Source organism: Carcharhinus amblyrhynchos, chromosome 10, assembly GCF_965287045.1.
Source record: "Carcharhinus amblyrhynchos chromosome 10, sCarAmb.v2.hapA, whole genome shotgun sequence".
Taxonomy (NCBI): domain Eukaryota; kingdom Metazoa; phylum Chordata; class Chondrichthyes; order Carcharhiniformes; family Carcharhinidae; genus Carcharhinus; species Carcharhinus amblyrhynchos.
In genome coordinates this window covers 34,066,412-34,089,150 of record NC_137333.1, presented here as the reverse complement: position 1 = coordinate 34,089,150, position 22,739 = coordinate 34,066,412, and the positions used below count along the sequence as shown (strand labels likewise).

At 41.5% G+C, this 22,739-nt stretch overlaps 1 pseudogene; it reads left to right on the top strand.

The window, feature by feature from the left end:
• The first annotated feature begins 2,478 nt into the window (after positions 1-2,478).
• Positions 2,479-2,800, top strand: LOC145349354 (U6 snRNA-associated Sm-like protein LSm7 pseudogene; annotated as a pseudogene).
• Positions 2,801-22,739: the final 19,939 nt, after the last annotated feature.

Sequence of the window (22,739 nt, the reverse complement as noted above, 5' to 3'; positions counted from 1 at the left end):
ATAATAATGTATTAGTGGAGCAGAAGCCAGCATTTATCTACACTTCTAAAATTGCTGAACAATAAATCAGCATGATTCTGGTTAACGCTTTCCAGAACCCAATGGATAATGGGCACTTTATTAGAGTACGTGGAAGCTGGTGGACTTCCACTAACACAACTGATTTATTAAATTCTCACTTTCTTTTAGAGAAATGAATTCCCCTGGTCCAAATGCACATGACTCAATTTCCACATTAACAAGCCATCCAATTAACAAGGAAACTAAGAAATGACCAAAAAAAAACACAGGGGATAATTTTAACCTAAATTCCCTGGCAGGAACTGATTGACTCAGCTTGGCCAACCTTCACTATCAAACTGATGACCTGGTCATTGTCACATTCTTGTTGTTTGCGTGCAAACTGTCAGGTCTCTTCTTTACAACAGACTATATTTCAGGACTCTTTGAGTCATCCCGAGATTGTGAAAAGCATCCCATTAATTTAAGGTCTTTCTTACTTTGTAACAATGAAATGAAAGGATGGACTCAGCCAATCTAATCTCATCAGTTTCTATTTGGCTGGAATTGGTCAACCTTACTCAGAGAGTCACTGTTATATAAGGTCCACAAACAGAACTGAACTTGATTTGTGCAAGCTTAACTTCAATTACACATTTTGTTAACTATATATGTCCATAGCAGCTGGCAGAAGTTGAGTGCAGAGTGGAAGGAGAAATACTAACTATCTGCACAGTGGCATGGACACAACACCAGGCCTCAGCATTCTGAACACCTTGTAGGAGCTGCAGCAATAGAGAGCAGAACAAGAGAACAGAGTTATCAGAGGACCACCAAATACTGTCGATTCTGGAGGCAGAGTTATCTCAAGCTCGCTAGGGAATGACACTTTACCTACCTGTTAGGGCAGGATTGAAACACTGTACAATACACTGATATCAAACTTGCAATCAAAAATCAGCAATGGTAATGAGGCAGTTTGAAGCTAACTTCTACACTATTGAAGTCAAAGATGCTGCTATGACATGTTGCTGCTGTTCACCTTAATCTGATAGCTGGAGGTGCAGACATAGATATCACTTGAATCTGTGTGCTCCCTTAGGAAACTACTTGATCACTCCATACAGTGACATAATTCTCAGTGATAACATACCAAGTATACCCTTGGTAGTGGGTTTCCAAATTATCCCATTGATTTTTGTACAAACACGATACAGCTGTGGTTAGTGTAAGAACCTTTTGCGTAGCTTGCTTGTTATCAGCTAAATTATCTTGTATGGAGAATGTTGAATTACTAATTAATGGAATCCTTTGTTCTCCTTAAATAATGACTTGTTACCCGTTCCAGGTCATTGACTATTAACTCGAGGAGAGTAATTAATGATACTTATCATTCAACTGGACTTTCAACAGTCTCTCCTAGATACTAAACTTTAGCTTGGGGATCAAAAGCTTCTGATCTGCAAACATAGATACACAGATTAAATAATTGACTCAAAATAGCTGTAATTTTTTTGTTATGCAGTTATGGGATGAGAGTGCCTGGCAAGGCCAACATTTATTGCCTACCATTAATTGCCCTTAATCAAAGCTCCTTGGAATCACAGCAGTTCTTCTGATGTTGGTATATTGACACTACCATTAGGGATGGCGGTAATAGAAATGAATGAACAACTGGCAAGTCATCTTTTAAGTAAGGCTGGCTCCTAGACTGACAAGAATTATCAGCAGTAATGTCTATTGCTTAGTGCTATCACAATAAAGAACTGTTGTATGATTTAACAATTATTTGATCCAAATTAAGATGGAATCAAGCGTACTACTTGAAGGTGGCAGCTTTAGTTGTTGCTTCTCATAAATAGGTTTATAATGGTAGTCAAATTTGGAATAAAATGGGACCACAAGCAGGCTCAATTATCACTGGTTCATCTTTTCTGATAGTGCCAATATCTATCTTCATTGTCAAGTAGCTCTCTCCGCCCCTTTTGCTTTTCTACACATTCTTTTGCAAACTGAATCCCTCCTTCCTTGCTTCCAATGCAGTCATTATTTGTTGTTTTTTTTTCTTCTTGTTAGTGTAATTTATTATGCAATGCTCTCATGCTGTGCCTTTTTCTGCAATTCTTCTATTTCCTCGCAAGTGTCTTAAAAGAACAAAGAACAACCCAGCACGGGAAACAGGCCCTTTGGCCCAACGAGCCCGCGCCGCCGCATCCTCCTACACCTACCCTGTCCTGCGTGTATGCGAGTGGAACCCCTAACTTAGCCAGATTCAGGGGAGAATAGTGTCAATTTGGTATACCAATCAGCCTAAGAGCACATCTTTGGGGTGTGGGAGGAAACCGGAACGCCCAGAGGAAACCCACACAACCACAGGGAGAATGCGCAAACTCCCACAGACACAGGCCCAAATCCATGTATCTGCACAGCTAGCAGTGCTAGTCACTGAGCTGTTGCGGCGCCCGTGTGGGCGGTTGCGGGCGCAGTGATGGTGGACAAGGAGAAGAATAAGAAAGAGAGCATTCTCGACCTCTCCAAGTACATAGATAAAACAATCCGTGTGAAGTTTCAAGGCGGACGAGAAGCAAGTGGGATTTTAAAAGGATTTGACCCACTCCTCAATCTTGTATTGGATGGAACAATAGAGTATGTGAGAGATCCGGATGACCAATACAAGTTAACTGAAGACACACGGCAGCTTGGCTTGGTTGTATGCAGAGGGACTTCAGTTGTTCTCATTTGCCCACAGGACGGGGTGGGGGCCATTCCAAACCCTTTCATCCAACAGCAAGATGGATAACTTGGAAACATCTCGTCTTCATAACACTTTTCCTACTACTGCTTAATCTTTTGTTTATCTGCTTTTCTATTTTGTCATATTCTTTATTGTTCTTGTCATGTCTCCTCTGTCATGTCTGTAATTTCATCAGACATTGATTCTTGATATTTCCTCTTCATTTTTAGGGACTGCCTCAATTACTGCATATTTCATGTTTGAACCTCTCCCACTGTTATCTTATAGTTTCCTCCTCACTAAAATCTTGATCCGTTAAGCATGGAGCTTTACTTCAGGAAATGTTAGTAACCTACACAGCATACATTGTCGTCCCATCTTCCTCTCTCATTCTGTCTATGTTTGTCCGATCTTTCAAGGGATTTCATTTTGTTATTTTCTAATTGTTCTTCATCTTCATTATGAGCAGGCAATGATTTGAATTGATGTCAGCACCTGGGTAAGTGAAGGCATTTTTGATGCTGTTCTTCTATTTGATTTCTTCATCATTCCAATCCTGTCTTAGACATACAGTTGTCGACATGCAATATTCTCTTCAAATTTTGCTGTTATCAGCCAGTACCCCTGCATGGTTCTTGCTTTGCCATCATTATTCTGACTCCATTGTTATGTTCACTGCATATAACATACCTAATCTATCCATCTAACCTCTGTCGATCCTAAAATGAAAATGTTAACTCTTAACATCTCTTTCAGGCAAACATCTAAGTTTCTGCTCTAATTGAACGTCCTCACATTCCAAGTTCATAATGGTATTTTTTGGGTTTAAGAGAAGATGGTAGACATCAAAAAGAAGGCATGGAATACATCTAGAATCAGTGAGAATGCCTGAAAATTGTGAATAATGTTAAGACTGGAATACTGACAGACCTCCGTAACAAAATTTATGTAACAGGATTGTTACCCAAGGACCTGACACAGAAAGTGTTTATTAAGCTTCCAAAGCAATAAAAAGCCCATTGTATTCAGAGTACAGAACAATAAGCCTCATGAGTCACATAAAAAGAATTATTCTAACATTCATTTTGGAAAGAATTTATCTAGTCCATAGAAACAGAAATGGATGATAGTCAAAGAAAGAAATAAGAAATTACACCTTTAACTTGAGAATAATCATTGAAAAATACCTGGAAGTGCAAAATCCTGTGTATGTATGCTTTAAAGACTGAAATGGTATTTGAAAGTGTCAGTCATCAGAAAATAATGCTCTGCTTAGACAAACTAGAAATTAACAGAATGGTAAAAGAATAATTCAGAATCAATACTGGAATCTATCAGCAACTTTGAGACTTGATAATGGTTTGTCAAACAGCTTCCCAATCAAAGGAAGAATGTGTCAGGGATGCATTATAGCCTGAAAACTGTTCAATTTGTACAGTGAAGCTGTCTTGAGAGATGCAGAAGATCTAGCAGGTTGCTATCTTGAGAGGTTAAACATCAACAACTTGAGATATGCAGATGACACTGCATTGATTGCAGATTCAGAAGTGATATTACAGGAAATTGTAAATCAAGTGAAAGTCAGGAATGAGGAGCATGGATCAGGAATAATTGTGAAGAAGACCAAGGCGTTGTAAATGAACAGAGATCTAGCCCTGAAGTGTAAATTAAAGTCAATTGGCAAGTCCTGGGACAAGTGAAAAGGTTCACATACCTTAGACAGATTATCACAGATGAGGGGGGATGTGATTGTAAGACTCGGAGAACAATTGAGATAACCAAAAGCAGCTTGTTCATTATAAAGGATGAGCACATCTGAAAAAACTGAACGTTAATCTTAGGAAAATAATGCTGAGATGCTATGTGTTGTTGTTTTTGTTGTTTGTATATTGGACAGATATAGGATGAAGGTATCATAGCAGGTCCTTGGGCATTGTATGCGAATTAACATGAAGCTCTTCTTATAGTTGTCAATGAGACAAACATCAACGAAGTGGAATCCCTTACAATTAGTTCAGGAAGACAGTTGGTTGGCTGTTATGTTCCTTGATGGTTACATGTGTAATCTACACCATCATACATTACAGTCAGAGCTGCAAATCCCAATGCTGTCTCCACCAGTTAGGATGGAAATGTGTATCAGTTATGCTGGTTCAGAATGGTGGAATTCGAGGCACCTCAATATAAGGTCTCAGCCCTATTATCAGATTATTGCAAACATCCTGTGGAAAAGACTGCTAAAAGCTTGAGCCTTTTGAGTTTTGTAGTGGTCCACAGGTAATGAGGTCCAGTTGGAGATAGGGTAGTGAGACAATGACGCACCCATGGGATTTGAGGAAGTAGTAACGAGATAGAGTCATAGAAAGAAAGAAGGAGGAGGTGATCATTTGGCCTTTCAGGCTTGCTCCACTATTCATTACGATCATGGCTGATCAACCAACTCAATAGCCTGATTCCATCCTCCCCCACCCCCGCCCCCATATCCTTTGATTCCCTTCACCCCATGTGCTATATCTGACTGCTTCTTGAAAAAGCACAATATTTTAGCCTCAACTGTTTTTCTATGGTAATGAATTCCACAGGCTCACCACTCTCTGGGTGAAGAAATTTACCCTCATCTCTAAAAGGTATACCCTGTATTTTCAGATTGTGATTCCTGTTTCTGGATATCCCTACTATCGGGAACATCCTTCTTGCATCTACCCCATTTAGTCCTGTTAGAATTTTATAGGTTTCATGAGATTCACTCTTTGTTCTTTTGAACTCCAGCAAAAACAATCCTAACCAACTCAATCTCTCCTCATCTATCAGTCCTGCCATCCCAGAAATTACTCTGGTAAACCTTCTCTGCACTGCCTCTAGAGCAAAACATCCTTCCTCAGATTAGGAGGCCAAAACTGCACACAATATTCCAGTTGTGGCCTCACCAAAGCCCTATATAATTACAACAAGATATTGCTGCTCTCAAATCCTCTGGCTATGAAGGCCAAATGAGGAGCAATAGTCCTTAGGTTATCATCGAGGTCAGGTGGAGCAGGGGAGTAGAAAGTTGAAGTTTGGAGCTCTCAGTATTGGGGACTGATGGGAGCAATGCCAATTGGTAGAATCTTTATATGTATGGTTGGGAAGAGCATCCCTACTCCTCCCTGCTCCATACTTGATCAAGTTGCTTTCCTTCATTTCACTGCTGTTTAATAGAACAGGTTCGTCTGAATGCAGCCCACAATGGTGCTGGCTTTTAACCTGGTGTTGTGAGACTTCTTACTGTGTTCCTCAGAATAAACCAAGGTTAGAGAGGGGAGCTCAAGCAGCTATCATGCCCTTTATTTTGGGTTTACCTCCCATTTCAGTTAAATTATGCCTCTTGTTCATCATAATTTTGAAAGGTTGGTGCTATTCTGCCCAGTAGTGAGTTTTTATCTTCAAAGAACAAAGAAAATTACAGAACAAGAACAGGTCCTTCAGCCCTTCAAGCCTGACCGATTATGCTGCCCGACCGAAGAAAAACCCACTACCCTTCCGGGGAGCATATCTCTCTATTCCCATCCTATTCATGTATTTGTCAAGACGCCCCTCAAAAGTCACTACTGTATCTACTTCCACTACTTTCCCCAGCAACGAGTTCCAGGCACCCACTGCTCTGTGTAAAAAATCTCTCTTGTACATCTCCTTTAACCCTTGCTCCTCGCACCTTAAACCTGTGCTTCCTAGTTAAGAGAACTTAAAAAACACTGTTAACATGATAAGCCACAAAAGTTTCCATTCATATTACCCCTCTCAAGGGCAACTAGTAATGGGCAATAATTACTGGTCTAACAAAGGAAGCCCATGTCCCATAACATAAATAAACAAAAAAAACCCTAATAGTCTATAAAGATGCCTGGCTGTACTAAATTACCTCAGTGGAAAGAGCAAAAATGGTAATGGTCTTCTCAGAGCCCACTTTCAATGGCTTTAAATGCCTCAGTCTAGATGATACAAATTGACAATTGCCTGCTAGTGTGTCAGAAATAACCTGTTCAGTTCTGGATGTGGGGGGCCCATAGACTTGAAATGCTATCTTTTTGCCTTGAGACATGTACTGGCAAGAGACTGAGAGACTAAAGAGCAAGCTGTTGGTTCACATTCTTCTGCATTTATAGCGCTTTTAGAAGCAAAGTTATGACGTCAGCCATTATTCTCTGTTAGCACAAATCACGAGGTTTCTGAATGGCTCCTTTGTGATTGTCACATCTTTGAATGTGAGATTTAATGACTTGGTTTCATCAGAAGGAGAAACCTGCTGTGTCTGCCATCTGTGCTAAGGTGCCCCCTGCAGATGCCACTGTTATTGGTTGCTGAGTTAAGGCAGCCTGAAGAGCAGAAACTATCAGGTAATTTTTAACCTAACCTGCCCAGTAGGAAACTGATGAGATTGGATTAGCCAGTCCTTTTCCACCCTGCCTGATTTAACTTTCCAGTAACATATAGAATCTTACAGTATAGCAACTGAGCTCATCTCCCCCATGTTGGTTCTTCTGAAAGGGCAATCCAATTTAATGTCAAAACCCATTTTTTCCTCATAACTTTAAATCCTCTTCAAATAAAATCTCTTTGGAAAGTTAGTGGGGAATCAGATTCCATCACCATTTCAGATATATTAACAACTGTCTGCTTATAAAGAAATCTCTCCTAAATTTGCCTCTAATTCTTTGACCGGTTATTTTAAAATCCAGAACCGCTGGATACTGAAAAAATAGCAGAGGAAATAATTTCTCCTTACATGTTTCATCAATACATTTCATAACTTTGACTATCTTTATTAAGTCTAGAAGAGAATTTTGATCTCATTGAAGCAGATAAAATTCTTATAGGGCTCGACAGGGTAGGTGCAGAAAGGATGATTCCCCTGGCTGACACATTCTCAGAATAGTGGAAGGCAATTCTGGACAGAGCTTCAAAAGAATTTCTTCATTTAGAGGACGATGAATCTTTGCAATTCTCCATCCACAGATGACTGTGTGTTCAAGACAGAGATCTACAGATTTCTAAATGTCAAAAATAAAAAGGACTCTGGGGATAGTGCAGAAAAATAATGATGAGGTGATTGATAGACAGGCTCAGGTAGGCCGAATGCCTACTTCTATGTCACTCCTTAACTTTCTCTGTTCGAAGGAGAACAATCACAATTTGATGATCTCCTCACATTTCTTACATCTTTGGTATCTTCCTCATAAAATCTCTTCTCTATCCTCTCTTAGGCTTGGCATCATTCCTAAAGTGTGATGCTCAGAATTGTATACAATATTCCAGTAGAGATCTAATCAGTGACTTGTAAATATTTAACATGACTTTCCTGCTTTCATATTCATTTTATTTAAAAAGCCGTACATCCAGTATGTTTATGTTTTCTAAACTGCCCTATCAACTTTCCCTGCCATCTACAAGGATTAGCATCTACAAAGAATATTAACTCTCAGGTGCTTTGGTTTTTCTGCACTTCTCATCTTGTTTCTCTGAAAGAGCATGGCTGGGATTCTCCCAACCAGGAGACACCAGTGGGGGGCCTTTAGCAAGATTAATGCAGGTCTCGAATCTCCCAAGCTCAATAAGCTCTGCACTGGAAATCAGCAAGGAACTGATTATCATATTGAAATTTGAATTTCAATATGATTAGTGGGCCCAGGACAGTATTCTCCAGTCCCTCGAGCATCCCCTCCACCTTCCCCCCCTCAATTGAGGCCTCCTGGGAGGGGACTGACAGTAAAGGGGAGGAGGGGTGCCCCTTGGGCAGTGCCAACCTGGGTGAGCCAGCCTGACACCACCCAAAATGCAAACTAGCACTGCCCACTGGGCACTGGGCAGTGCAAGGGGGGGAAGCCACTGCCACTCTACAATTAGGATGGGAGAGGGAAGGTGATCAGGGCAGCAGGGGGAGGGGGAAAATTGGGGCTGGCCGGAGATTGGAGCTGGTCCGGGGAGGTCTGGTAGTCATGATGTGGAGATGCCAGCGTCGGACTGAGGTAATCACTGTAAGAATCTCACAACACCAGGTTAAAATCCAACAGATTTATTTGATAGTAAAAGCCACAAGCTTTCGGAATACGCTGTTCCTTTGTCAGGTGAGTAGAGAGTTCTATTCAGAAACAGGGCATATAAAGGTACACATAGTTTACAGAATACTGATGAGAATGCAAGTCTTTACAGATAATCTGCTAATCTTGAATAGCAGATTAGCTGTAAAGACTCCCATTCTAATCAGTATTCTGAAAACTGTGTGTGCCTTTATATGCCCTCTTTCTGCACAGAACTCTCCACTCACCTGACAAAGGTCTGGTAGGCCAGCAATCGGGGGGGGGGAGTGGGGCATTCTGGAAGGCCATCTATCAGGGGGTTGTTAGGTAGGCCAGTGATCCGTGCCAGGCAGGGATCAGCGGGAGGCTGTTGATGAGGGGGATAGCGCACACCTCCTCAGTGACGGATCAGTGCATGCCCAGTGTGCTGCTGGCCTCTCTGGTGGAAATAAGCACTGTCCCTTGCTTTCCAGAGGGAGTCATGCTGAGGCACTCTGCATTGCTCAGAATGTCAGACATTAGTTTTGGCAAGTAGGCCTGAAAAACAAGCAGGAAATACTCCTGTTTTCCCACCTGTGGGGCAATAAGTTTTTTTTGAAAGAAAAGCAATGATTTTAATATTGACCCCTATGGGAATCCATCCTGCCCTTCCCTCAGAAAATCACCTTCTCACAATTATGCCTCTCCTAAAAATCACTTGTATCTGTATCATGTTTTCTAGTTTAAAAAAAGGACAGTGCTGAACTGAATTTTGCTCTACTGTGAAACAAATGCTAAGTTATGCATAGAATTAGGCATTTGGTTGTGAAACTGAAAGTACAGGTTATTTGACACAATGAAAGAAAATCACTCCTTTATACCTCTGAGAACTCACATTGATTAGCATCATAAAGTTAAAATAATTATACAAACTAACCCGATTAACCTCATGTCTTCCAACCTGTGCATCATTATTGGCTCCTGGATTAAGGAAACAAATACAATTATGTTACACCTTTTATGACGACAGGATATCCCAAAGCACTTGACAGCCAATTAAGTGCTTTTGAAGTGTAGTTACTTTTGCACTGTATTAAACAATTTGTACACAAGTTCCCACAAACAGAAATGTGATATAGATCAAATAACCCTGTTTTAACCCTTCTACACATAGTGGGAAAAATCCCATGACACTATCTGAGAGAACAAATGGGATCTCAGCTTAACATCTCATCCAAAAGACAGCATCTCCAACAATGCAGCAGTCCCAGACTAGTACATTAGTGCATCTGCTTTACTTGTAGTTCTCAAATCCTGGAGCAAGACTTCAGTCCACAATCATCCGGTGAAGGATCCTCTTGGGGAGAGTGATCATTGTATGGTGGAGTTTCTGGTGCAGATGGAGGAGGACAAAGTGGGTTCCCGGACACGTGTCCTTTGTTTGAACAGAAGGGAGTACGGTAGGACGAGAGAGGAATTGGCGAATGTGGACTGGGGGAGTGCGTTGGAAGGTAGGTCTGCTGAGGAGCAGTGGAGGATCTTTAAGGAGATCTTTCTTGGTGCTCAGCAGAAATTTATTCCGATGGTCAAAAAGGACCGTAGGAGGAGAGGTAATAAGCCGTGGATAACGAAGGAGGTGAAGGAAAGTGTTAAATTAAAAGCGGAGGCGTTTAGAGTAGCTAAGAGTAGTGGGCGAGAAGAGGATTGGGAGAGGTTTAAATGTCAACAAAGATTGACAAAGAAATTGATAAAGAAGGGTAGGAGAAACTATGAAGCTGGGCTAGCGCTTAATATAAAAAAGGTTAGCAAGAGTTTTTATAAGTATATAAAAAGGAAGAGGCTGGCTAGGGTGAACATTGGACCCTTAGAGGATGAGAAGGGGGACTTAGTGGTAGGGGATGGGGAAATGGCTGAGGTCTTGAATAACTTTTTTGTTTCGGTCTTCACGGAGGAGGATGTGAATAATTTGCCGGGTGTTAGCGCTGGAAAGGTGGTAGGACTGGAGGGTTTCAATGACATTACTGTTACTAGAGAGGCGGTGCTCGACAGACTGGAGGGGCTGATTGTGGACAAGTCCCCAGGACCAGATGGAATGCATCCGAGGGCTCTGAAAGAAATGGCGGAGGTGATAGTGGATGCCTTGGTGGTTATTTTCCAGACGTCGCTGGATTCCGGGGAAGTGTCGGAAGATTGGAAAGCGGCTAATGTTACGCCGTTGTTTAAGAAGGGTGCCAGGCAAAAGGCGGGGAATTATAGGTCGGTTAGTTTAACGTCTGTTGTAGGTAAAATGTTAGAATCTGTCATCAAGGAGGAAATAGCGAGGCATCTTGAGGGGAATTGCTTGATAGAGCAGACGCAGCACGGTTTCGTTCAGGGGAAGTCGTATCTGACGAATTTACTGGAGTTCTATGAGGAGGTGTCTAGGGCGGTGGATAGAGGAGAGCCGGTGGATGTGGTCTTTCTTGATTTTTAGAAGGCGTTTGACAAGGTACCTCACAAGAGGTTATTGCAGAAAGTCAGGGGGCATGGAGTTGGGGGTAGGGTGTTAGCGTGGATAGAGGATTGGTTGTCAAATAGGAGGCAGAGAGTGGGGGTCAATGGGTGCTATTCGGATTGGCGGTTGGTGACTAGTGGAGTGCCTCAGGGGTCGGTGCTGGGGCCTCAGCTATTTACCATTTATATAGATGATCTGGAGGAGGGAACCGAGTGTATGGTGTCGAAATTTGCTGATGACACCAAGATTGGAGGAACGGCAAATTGTGCGGAGGGTGTGGAGAGTCTGCAGAAGGATCTAGATAGGCTGGGCGAATGGACCAGGAACTGGCAAATGGAATTTAATGTTGGCAAGTGCGAGGTGGTCCACTTTGGTAGGAATAATGGTAGGAAGGATTATTACTTACGTGGAGAGAAACTGCAGCAGGCGACGGTGCAGAGGGACCTCGGGGTCCTTGTGCATGAGTCGCAAAAACCCAGCTTGCAGGTGCAGCAGGTGGTCAGGAAGGCAAATGGGATGCTGGCCTTCATCGCGAGGGGGATTGAATATAAAAGTAGGGAGGTCTTGCTGCGGCTATATAGGGCATTGGTGAGGCCGCAGCTGGAGTACTGTGTGCAGTTTTGGGCGCCGTACTTACGCAAGGATATTTTGGCCTTGGAGGGAGTGCAGAGGAGGTTTACTAGGCTGATGCCGGAGTTGAGGGGGTTGAGCTATGAGGAGAGGCTGAATAAACTAGGCTTGTACTCGTTAGAGTTTAGAAGAATGAGGGGAGATCTCATTGAGACGTATAAGATGATGAATGGGATGGATAGGATAGAGGTGGAAAGACTCTTCCCGCTCAGAAAGGACAGTAGGACTAGGGGGCACAGCCTCAAGATAAAGGGGGGGCGGTTTAGAACGGAGTTGAGGAAGAACTTCTTCACTCAAAGGGTGGTGAATGTCTGGAATTCTCTGCCTGTTGAAGTGGTGGAGGCTGCCTCGCTAAATATTTTTAAGACGTGGGTTGATGGGTTTCTGAAAAGAGAGGGGATTAAGGGTTATGGGGAGAGGGCGGGAATGTGGAACTGAGACACGACAGATCAGCCATGATCTTACTGAATGGCAGGGCAGGCTCGAAGGGCCAGATGGCCTACTCCTGCTCCTATTTCTTATATTCTTATGTTCTTATCCGAAGGAAGAGTACTAACTGAGGTACTGAAAATTAAACAGATTTACCCTAAAAATGAGTGGGAGATTGCAAGACTTGATTAACTCCGTCCATTTATTATATCGTAAGAAGTCTCACAACACCAGGTTAAAGTCCAACAGGTTTATTTGGTAGCTCAAGCCACAAGCTTTTCAGGGCGCTGCTCCTTCACCAGGCGAGTGGGAGTTCTGTTCAGAAACAGGGCATATAAAGACACAAACTTGGCTATCAGTTTCTGCTGTTCCCCAACAGGAAGAGAACACTTGTGCCTGGTGATTGTCGAAGGGTATTCATTCATCTGTTGTCGCAGCATCTGCATGGTCTCCCATGCAGACGCTATGACAATGGATGAATTAACACTGCGTTGAACTCCAGAGGTGAGGTGAGAATGACCACCCGAACAAAACTTGAGTCAATAGGAATTGAAGGAAACTCTCTACTGGTTGGAGTCTTACCCAGAACAAAGGAAGGTGTTTGTGATGACTGAAAGTTCCAGGATATCACTGCAGGGGTGCTCGGCCCAACCATCTTCAGCTGCTTCATCAATGATCTTCCTTCTATCATAAGGTCACAAATGGAAATGTTAACTGATAATTGCACAATATTCAGCACCATCCATGCGTCCTCATATATGCAGCAGTCCATCTCCAGATGCAGCATCACCTGGATAATATCTATGCTTAGGTTGAAAAATCACAAGTAAAAACATACAAATGCCAGGCAATGACTGTGTCCAAAACACATCACCTTTTGACGTTCAAATGCATTGCCATCGTTGAACCCCATTATCAACACCTTAGGGTTTAACCATTCACCAGAAACAGAAGGGAACTAGCAATATAAAGATTGTGGCTACAAGAGCGCGTCACAGGCTAGGAAACCTGAGGTGAGTAATTCTCCTCCTGACTCCCCAAAGCAGCCCATCATCTACAATGCTCAAATCAGGAATGTGATGGGATACTGTCCACTTGTCTCGATAAATGCAGCTCCAACAATACTTGAGAAGCTTGACGCCATCCAAGATAAAGCAAGCTACTTGATAGGCAACCTTTTTGCAAACATTCACTCCCTCAAGCACCAATGAATAACGGCAGCTACGTGTACCACCTGCAAGATGTATTGCAGGAACTTACCTTGGGCAGCAATGTCTATAAAATAATGCGTGACATAGACAAGGTAGATAGTCAATATCTTTTCCCAAAGGTAAGGGAGTCTAAAACTAGAGGACATAGGTTTAAAATGAGAGGGAAGAGATATAAAAGTGTCCAGAAGGGCAATTTTTTCACACAGAGGGTGGTGAGTGTCTGGAACAAGCTGCCAGAGGTAGTAGTAAAGGCGGGTACAATTTTATCTTTTAAAACGCATTTGGATAGTTACATGGGTACAATGAGTATAGAGGGATATGGGCCAAATGCGGGCAAGTGGATTTAGCTTAGTGGTTTTAAAAAAAAAAGGGCGGCATGGAAAAGTTGGGCTATCTAAAAGGTAGCCTATCAAGTAGCTTGCTCTATCTTGGATGGCGTCAAGCATCTTAAGTATTGTTGGAGCTGCATTCATCGAGACAAGTAGACAGTATCCCATCACATTCCTGATTTGAGTATTGTAGATGATGGGCAGGCTTTGGGGAGTCAGGAGGAGAATTACTCATCTTAGGATTCCTAGCCTGTGACATGCTTTGTAGCCATAATCTTTATATTGCTAGTTCCCTTCTGTTTCTGGTAAATGGTAAACCCTAAGCTGTTGATAATGGGGGTTTAGCGATGGTAATGTATTCGAATGTCAAAAGGTGATGTGTTTTGGACACAATCATTGCCTGGCACTTGTATGATGTCACTTGTGATTTTTCAATCTAAGCATAGATATTATCCAGGTGATGCTGCATGCGGAGATGGACTGCTGCATATATGAGGATGGTGCTGAATATTGTGCAATTATCAGTTAACATTTCCATTTCTGACGTTGTGACAGAAGGAAGATCATTGATGAAGCAGCTGAAGATGGTTGGGCCTAGCACCCCTGCAGTGATATCCTGGAACTTTCAATCACCACAAACACCTTCCTTTGTGCTAGGTATGACTCCAAACAGTAGAGAGTTTCCTTCAATTCCTATTGGCTCCAGTTTTGTTCAGGTGGTCATTCTCACCTCACCTCTGGAGTTCAACGCTTTTGTCCATGTTTGAACTATAATGACGTAAGAAGCTGAATGATTCTGGCAGAACTAAACTGAGCGTTAGATCTCTGTAATGTCCTAACTGTGGCTTAACATAAGCAAAAGAACATGGTTTTCACACATGGATTCAAACCAACACATAAAAGGTTTTATTGATGAGTTGTTCTCTGCACTGCAAAATGCAAAACTGAAAGTAAAGCAGCAGCCAAAGCACACACCCTAATGATATCACCATAAATCATGTGATCCACTCGTAAAGCAACATGCACCCCTTTTTAAGTATATTGTGAACCTTCCTCTTTACTTTTGTGGTCGTGACAACAAGTTATATGATGTTATACATAGGATCAATAATACTCTAGATACAGTACTATGCACCATTAATCATTATACACAGCCAATAAGAAAGTCAATCATGAGAACGTCAATTACTCTTTGTTTGAATATACCAATCTGAAATCTGGCTGTCTTTAACCCTGGAAGTCTGGAGATGCTCAGGTTGGATCATCCACTTGACATTTCCGGCTGAGATTGTTGCGAGTGCTTCAGCCTCATCTTTTGCACTTATGAGCTGGATGGGGATCATTGAGGATGGGGATTTTGTGGAGCCTCCTCGTCCAGTGACTTATTTAGTTGCCCACCGTCATTCACGACTGGATGTAGCAGGACTTTAGAGCTTAGATCTGATCTATTTAATATAGAGTATCTTTGTTCTACCACCTGCTGCTTATGTTGTTTGGCATGCAAGTAGCCCTATGTTGTAGTTTCACCAGACTGACATCCTATTTTCAGGCTCCGACTCCTGACATGTGCCCCCCCCCCCAGGAGTCTTTGTTGAACCAAGGTTAATTCTCTGGCTTTGTAGTAATGATAGAGTGGGGATTATCCTGGGCAATGAGGTTCCAAACTGTGGTTGAGTACAGTTCTGCTGTTGCTAATGGCTCACAGTACCTCAGGGATATCTAGTCTGGACTTGCTAGATCTGTTCAAAGTGTATCCAATTTAATGAAACGGTAATGCCATACAACACCATGGGCGGTATCTTCAGTGTGAAACCGGGACTTAATTTCACAATAATTTTGCAGGGATCATTCCTACGAATACTGACTTAGATAGGTGCGTCTGCGGTAGGCAGGTTGGTGAGAATGAGGTCAATTTATTTTTTACCTCTTGTTTGTTCCCTTATCACCTGCCACAGTCCCATTCTGGCAGTTATATTCTTTAGGACTCAGCCAGCTTGGTCTTTGGTGGTACTACCAAATAGATTCTTGATGATGAAATTTTAAATCCCCCACCAAAATACATATTCCTCCATTGCCATCCTCAGTTCTTCATCTAAGTGATGCTTATCAAAGCGAAGTACTGATTCATCAACTGAAGAGGGAGCAATACATGGTAATCCTGAGTGTCTGTACCTCCTGTATGGATGAAAGGGAGCAAGATCATTTGCCCCTTCCTGATAGGAGCTACAAGTCTTGGTAGTGACAGGTCCTCAGCAGGATAATGTCTGTATGCCACTTCATGGGGTCAGTAAATGGTCTGGCCACACATCCATCCAACGCTCATGGACAGTATGTTCCTGGAGGCAACTCAGGTGGTGTACATGCTGGATCTTTGAGATGTTGGGGTTGCTCTCACCTTACCAGGCTGTATGAGGTTGTGAATCTTGTACAACACTGGATCCAGGTTCCTTTAGTCTCACTTCAACTTCTGACAATGACAGCAAACTTGACGCGGATGAATTTGGATTCAGCTTTCTGCCAGCATCTGGTAATAGGACCTCACTTCTTCCTTTCACGATCTCCAACATTTCGTCAATCTCTGAATAAATGAAGTAAGAAGCAGCCATGTCACAGGTTCCAGGCTCCCATTTCTTCTCCAAAATCTCCCTTCCTTCTGGTATTATGGAGGACAGTAGCTCAAACTGCAGATCTCCTCTTCAGGGCAACAGCAGCCTCAATGAAGCATGTCATGGTGCTTAAATTGGTCACACACTTCATCCGACTATGCTCTGTTCCTGCCCTCACTGGCTCCAACTGGACAGAGAACTCACCTTCATTCCAATTAAGGGATCACCCACATGAAAAACAGCTTATCATTGGAGGAGAGAGGAGAAGGTTTCCAACCCATAGAATAAATCTAAATCCTGTTTCCAAACTGCGATACTCTGCCCCATTTTTGAGTATTCTGTTTTCATGTAGTGCATACAAATGACCACCATAAAGCCCAACTCAGCCCCCATTGATCTTCAGTATTGTCTCCTCATGACAGTGGCTCCTTACGGGCAGTATGGTGGTACAGCGGTTAGCACCGCTGCCTCACAGCATCAAGGACCTGGGTTCAATTCCCAGTTTGCGTTACTGTGTGTGGAGTCTGCACGTTCTTCCCGTGTCTGAGTAGGTTTCCTCTGAGTGCTCCACAGTCTGAAAGACGTGCTGGTTAGGTGTATTGGTCATGCTAAAATCTCCCTTAGTGTACCCGAACAGGAGTTGGAGTATGGCAACTAGGGGATTTTCACATTAACTTCATTGCAGCATTAATATAAGCCTATTTGTAACTAATGAATAAACCTTAAACAGTGAAACACTTTCTGGTGATATATGCTGTTGCCTGTTTCATGTTGAATGTGACCCTGTTTGTGAAGAGAACAGCAATCTGCATTGAATAAGCTGATATTATATCTAGTTATTTGAGCCTGCAGCATTCACTGAATATTTTATACATAGTTTAATACAATTTAAAGTACTTATAAATAGTATTTTGAAAAGCTGACCAAATCATTGACATTGTCTGTTCTGTGCAAAGTGATAGGATCATTGATTTTTTTTTTAACCTGCAGTTTTCTATATTTTCTTTCGGTCTATTCCAATATTTCTCAACTGTCTTCAGGAACTCATTTTAGTGTTATAATTCCCAACAAGTTAGTGGATAAATTCAAGTTAACCATAGTATTCATAAAACTAATCTAGGGATAAGAGTATTTCACACTTGCTGTGTATTATGTATTCATTTATTGCAACTCCGAGTTTTCATTCCTATTCTTCATCTTTATAATTTTCTATATCTTGATTATTTTTCATTGATATTCTTACAAGTATCCTGTTAATTGTCCACTAGATTACCTTCTATCTCCATTATACCCTCTGTTTATTTTCTTGGAATGACTCTCCACTTTAAATGGAGAATATTTTCAGGAGCATATTCTGTCAACCAAAATTTGGTTTCTTCAGTGAAACAGCTTTGCGCGTTTTACATTTACCCTCTTTGGCACAACTGACAAATTGCACATCTGAAATGACCCTTTGACAACCATTCATTTTTGCTTACTAGCTGTGAAATTAGATATTAAGTGTCTCTATATCAATCCTGCAGGTGTAGTTGTGAGTTGAGAGTTAGCAATGTCATATTGCAGTCTTCTTAAAAATATGAAGAGTAAGTTTATTTGCTGCTTTAGTTTGTGCTTAAAAATGGGAAGAAAATCAAGTTTAATTCTTTATTCATTGAGAACAATTTCAACATTACAATATTACTTTATGGCAAGTTCATATATTTTGGGAGATACACCATACTTTTTATTATGATAAATGAAAATATGTAAATAGATGCATATACATGGACTAATGAAAGAATATATAGTTAAATGGAGGAAAGATGTAGTTGAATAAATGGGGGATATAAGAATGGATACAAACATGGATACTTAGGGGCAGTGTGATATATGGCTTGGGGACAGAGAAGTGGAAGGATAAATAGAGAGAAGAGGCTATATATGGATAGATGGAGGATGATTAGATGAACCAACGGATAACTGAAGGATGGAAGTTACTCGCTACAGGAGATTTATGGTTGTACAGTCAAAATGTTAAAATACAATTGGGATGCAGAACAGTTTAGCTCAGTCCATAATAAGGCTAGGAGCTGTTTAGCTCTCTGAAATGCTAGAAAATAATAAGCTTATTATACTAAAGTGGCAGCTTTATTCTATTGTGTAGGAAGGAGAATGCTGCTTACACCAAATGTTGGCTGATCATGCACTTGTTATAGATATCAAGTAATATAGATTTCTAAAACACCTTTGAAAATGGATAGATTTGTTAGGAACAAAAGGTATTTATTGAAAAGAGAAATTTGGGACAGGAGTTACAGCAGCTGGCTGCCCTGGAGCAATAGCTCCAGTTCTTACATGCTTACAACATGGTTTCTAGATGTATTCTTCCTGAGAAAGGACTCCACCCTCCGGTGTGATCATTTACTCTTAGTTTCCATTAGTCCCTCAAGTCAAGTGACTCACTTTCGCTGTATTGCCTTAAAGAGACAAACATTACATACATCATTGATTGCCTGGGGTTAATGTGATCCTAAGAAAGACCTTAGCATATTAAAATAGACTGCTCGTCACTTTGGGGCAGGAAGCCCACCCCTCCTATTCCCTGATGGCAGGGCATGGGGTCAGTGACCAAAAGAGAAAATGCTGTAAAATCTCAGCAGGTCTAGCAGCATGTGCAAGGAGAGAAAAGAGCTGATGTTTCAAGTCCAGATGACTCTTTGTCAAAGAAGACCCTGTGATTTAACTTGCTTTCTCATGTACAATAACATTCTCCTCATGTTTACTTGTGGGGAAGAGCAAAACCAGCAGCCATCAATGTAAGTCTATCACCAAAAAAGTCAAAGAGGGAAATCAGAAGAAATCTATTAATTCAACGATTGATAAGAATGGAGAACTCATTATGACAGGGAGATGTTGAAGCCAATAACTGTTGCAGTTAAGAGGAATCAAAGTAAGTTTATGAGGAACAGATAAATACTGTTAAGGGTTACATGAATTGAGATAAATAACCATATGGACTGTTTGGCCTGTTACGCTCTATATTATGTGCAATTTCATGCAGTTCTATGACATTCTATAAGACATTTTTTACATATAGAAAATAAGGGCTAAATCAAGGGAGGATTGTGGAAGTGGTTCCAATATTCAAGAAAGGGAATAGAGATAGCCCAGGAAATTATCGACCTGTGAGTCTAACCTCAGTTGTTGGTAAGTTGATGAAAAAAATCCCGAGAGACAGGATTTATGAACATTTAGAGAAGTATAGTATGATCAAAAGTAGTCAGCACAGCTTTGTCAAAGGCAGATCGTGCCTTATGAGCCAGGTTGAGTTTTTTGAAAATGTGCCTAAACACATTGATGAAGGAAGAGCAGTGGATGTGGTTTATATATGGACTTCAGCAAGGCGTTCGATAAGATCCCCCACGCAAGACTTATTGAGAAAGTGAGGGGGCATGGGATCCAAGAGGGTGTTGCTTTTTGGATCCAGAACTGGCTTGCCCACAGAAGGCAGAGAATGGTTGCAGATGGGTCTTCTTCAGCATGGAGGTCGGTCACCAGTGGAGTGCCCCAGGGATCTGTTCTGGGACCCTTGCTGTTTGTGATTTTTATAAATGACCTGGATGAGGAAGTGGAGGGATTTGTTGGTAAGTTTGCTAATGACACAAAGGTTGGAGGTGTTGTGGATAGTTTGGAGGGATGTCAGAGGTTGCAGCGTGACATAGATAAGATGCAAGACTGGGCGGAGAAGTGGCAGATGGACTTCAACCCGGATAAATGTGTAGTGGTACGTTTTGGCAGGTCAGATGGGATGAAAGAATATAATATTAAGGGTAAGACTCTTAGCAGTGTGGAAGATCAGAAGGATCTTGGGGTCTGGGTTCATAGGACTTTCAAATCAGCTTTGCAGATAGAAGATGTGGCTAAGAAGGCATATGGTGTACTGGCCTTCACCAATCAAGGAATTGCGTTTCGGACTCGGGAAATAATGCTGCAGCTGTATAAAACCCTGGTCAGACCCCACTTGGAGTACTGTGCTCAGTTCTGGTCGCCTCATTACAGGAAGGATGTGGAAGCCATTGAAAGGGTGCAGAGGAGATTTACAAGGATGTTGCCTGGATTGGGTGACATGCCTTATGAGGATAGGTTGAGAGAGCTCGGTCTTTTCTCCTTGGAGAGACGAAGGATGAGAGGTGACCTGATAGAAGTGTATAAGATGTTGAGAGATATTGATCAAGTGGATTCTCAGAGGCTTTTCTCCAGGGCTGAAATGCCTGCCACAAGAGGACACAGGTTTAGGGTACTGGGGAGTAGATACAGAGGAGATGTCAGGGGTAAGTTTTTCACTCAGGGTGGTGGGTACGTGGAATCGGCTGCTGTTGATGGTGGTGGAGGCAAATTTGATAGGGTCTTTTAAGAGGCTTCTGGATAGGACTTCATAGGATTGAGGGTTATAGGTAAGCCTAGTAGGTAGAGATATGATCAGCGCAACTTGTGGGCTGAAAGGCCTGTTTGTAGTTCTTCTATGTTCTTCTATCAAAGAAGCTACAAGATTTAAAGGTGCGATAAATCTTATGAGGCATTTAATAGTTGCAAATGCATATTTAAGAAATAGAAACGTGATTCACTAAATCCACTGGCTTTTACTAAACTTCAAAGACCTTCTCAATTGGACAGAGTGAAGTAGATTTTCACCCCCCTCCCCAACCCTAGGTGTTAATCTGACATTGTGTATCAGCCACACATATTGAAGCTACCTTATTTCCATTTCCACTGAAATCCAGTTTTAGGAATCAAGGACAGCAAGCTCAAAATCTATTCAATTATATTTTCATCATCATTAATATAACCCTCTGAAGAAGAATTATGTTTTAGAGTTGGAAATGCAACAGGCATTCAATGATAAGGAATTGGGCATGATGATCAAATCACTTATTTTGTGAGTGTGTGCAAATATGTATGTGTGGATATACAGACACAAGTACAGAACTGTCTATGTCTCTATGGTTTCAGCAAAAGATAATGGGAGAAATGTATGACCCACCCAATCTTGTCTTCTATTGACATCCTTGAAAAGGTCAAGTGCATAGGGAGCTAATTCTATCTCATCCAACCTACACCATTGCCCGAGCTTAAAATTCCCTTCACCGATTCTTTTTAAAAGTTTCATTCTAATCTGCTGGAAGATTGATTATTGAAAAACCATGTTATTTTGGTTGAGAGCGATTTGCAATACATTTACTTCACTGAAGCATCAGATGGTGTCACGAACCACAGAAGTTAAACTTCAACAGCAATCAACAAAGTCTAATAGTAGATCATTCCAGAATAACTAGCTTTACAAAGATTTAAGCTTTAAGGAGTAAAAAGGAGGACGCTGTGGTAAAAGTTTTATTATTTCATTCTGAATTTGCCTATTGGTACTAGATATCACAGAACTTGTTGCCAAATGTTTCCCATTTCATTGATGGCACTCAAACTGTTTATACATTGCAACACCATATTTGATTTCTTCACAAGTAAGCATAGCATATTATCACGTCAGTACTGCCATGACAATATTGTGAATCTTTAAGAATTATATATTTTTTAAAAAGCTATATTTTAAAAGGATTGAATGTCAGGATGCCTTCCGAAGACTATCAGATGTTTTGTGGATTGAATTGTTTTATCTGTTAATAGGACAAAAATATATTTGATTGTATGTCCCTGTATGCTATATCAGGGGAAAAACAAAGGCCTCTCATTAATTGAAAACTACAGGTGGGTGCAGAATCCAGAATACTAATTATCATAGAATCATAGACTTCTACTGTGCAAAAGGAGGCCATTTGGCCCATTGAGTCTGCACCGACCACAATCCCACCCAGGCCTAATCCCCAGAACCCCATGTATTTAGCCTAATTAGTTGTCCTGACACTAAGGGGCAATTTAGCATGGCCAGTCCACCTAATCTGCACATCTTTGGACTGTGGGAGGAAACCAGAGCACCTGGAGGATATCCATGCAGACAGGGGAAGAATGTGCAAACTCCACACACAGACAGTGATCCAAGCTGGGAATTGAACCTGAATTCCTAATACTTACCAACAGTGGTAATCACTGTGCCAAATTGTTGATGGTTATTTTAAAATCCCCTTATGGACATGTATCACTTAAATGATTGACTGCAATTTAGCTTTTTCCTCTGTCCTGGAAGTATAACAGTTCAAACAGTTTCCCCTTGTCATTGCACCAATAGGATAAAATGATTATCAGTGAGGTTACATACAAAAGTAACAGATAAATGACAGTAAAT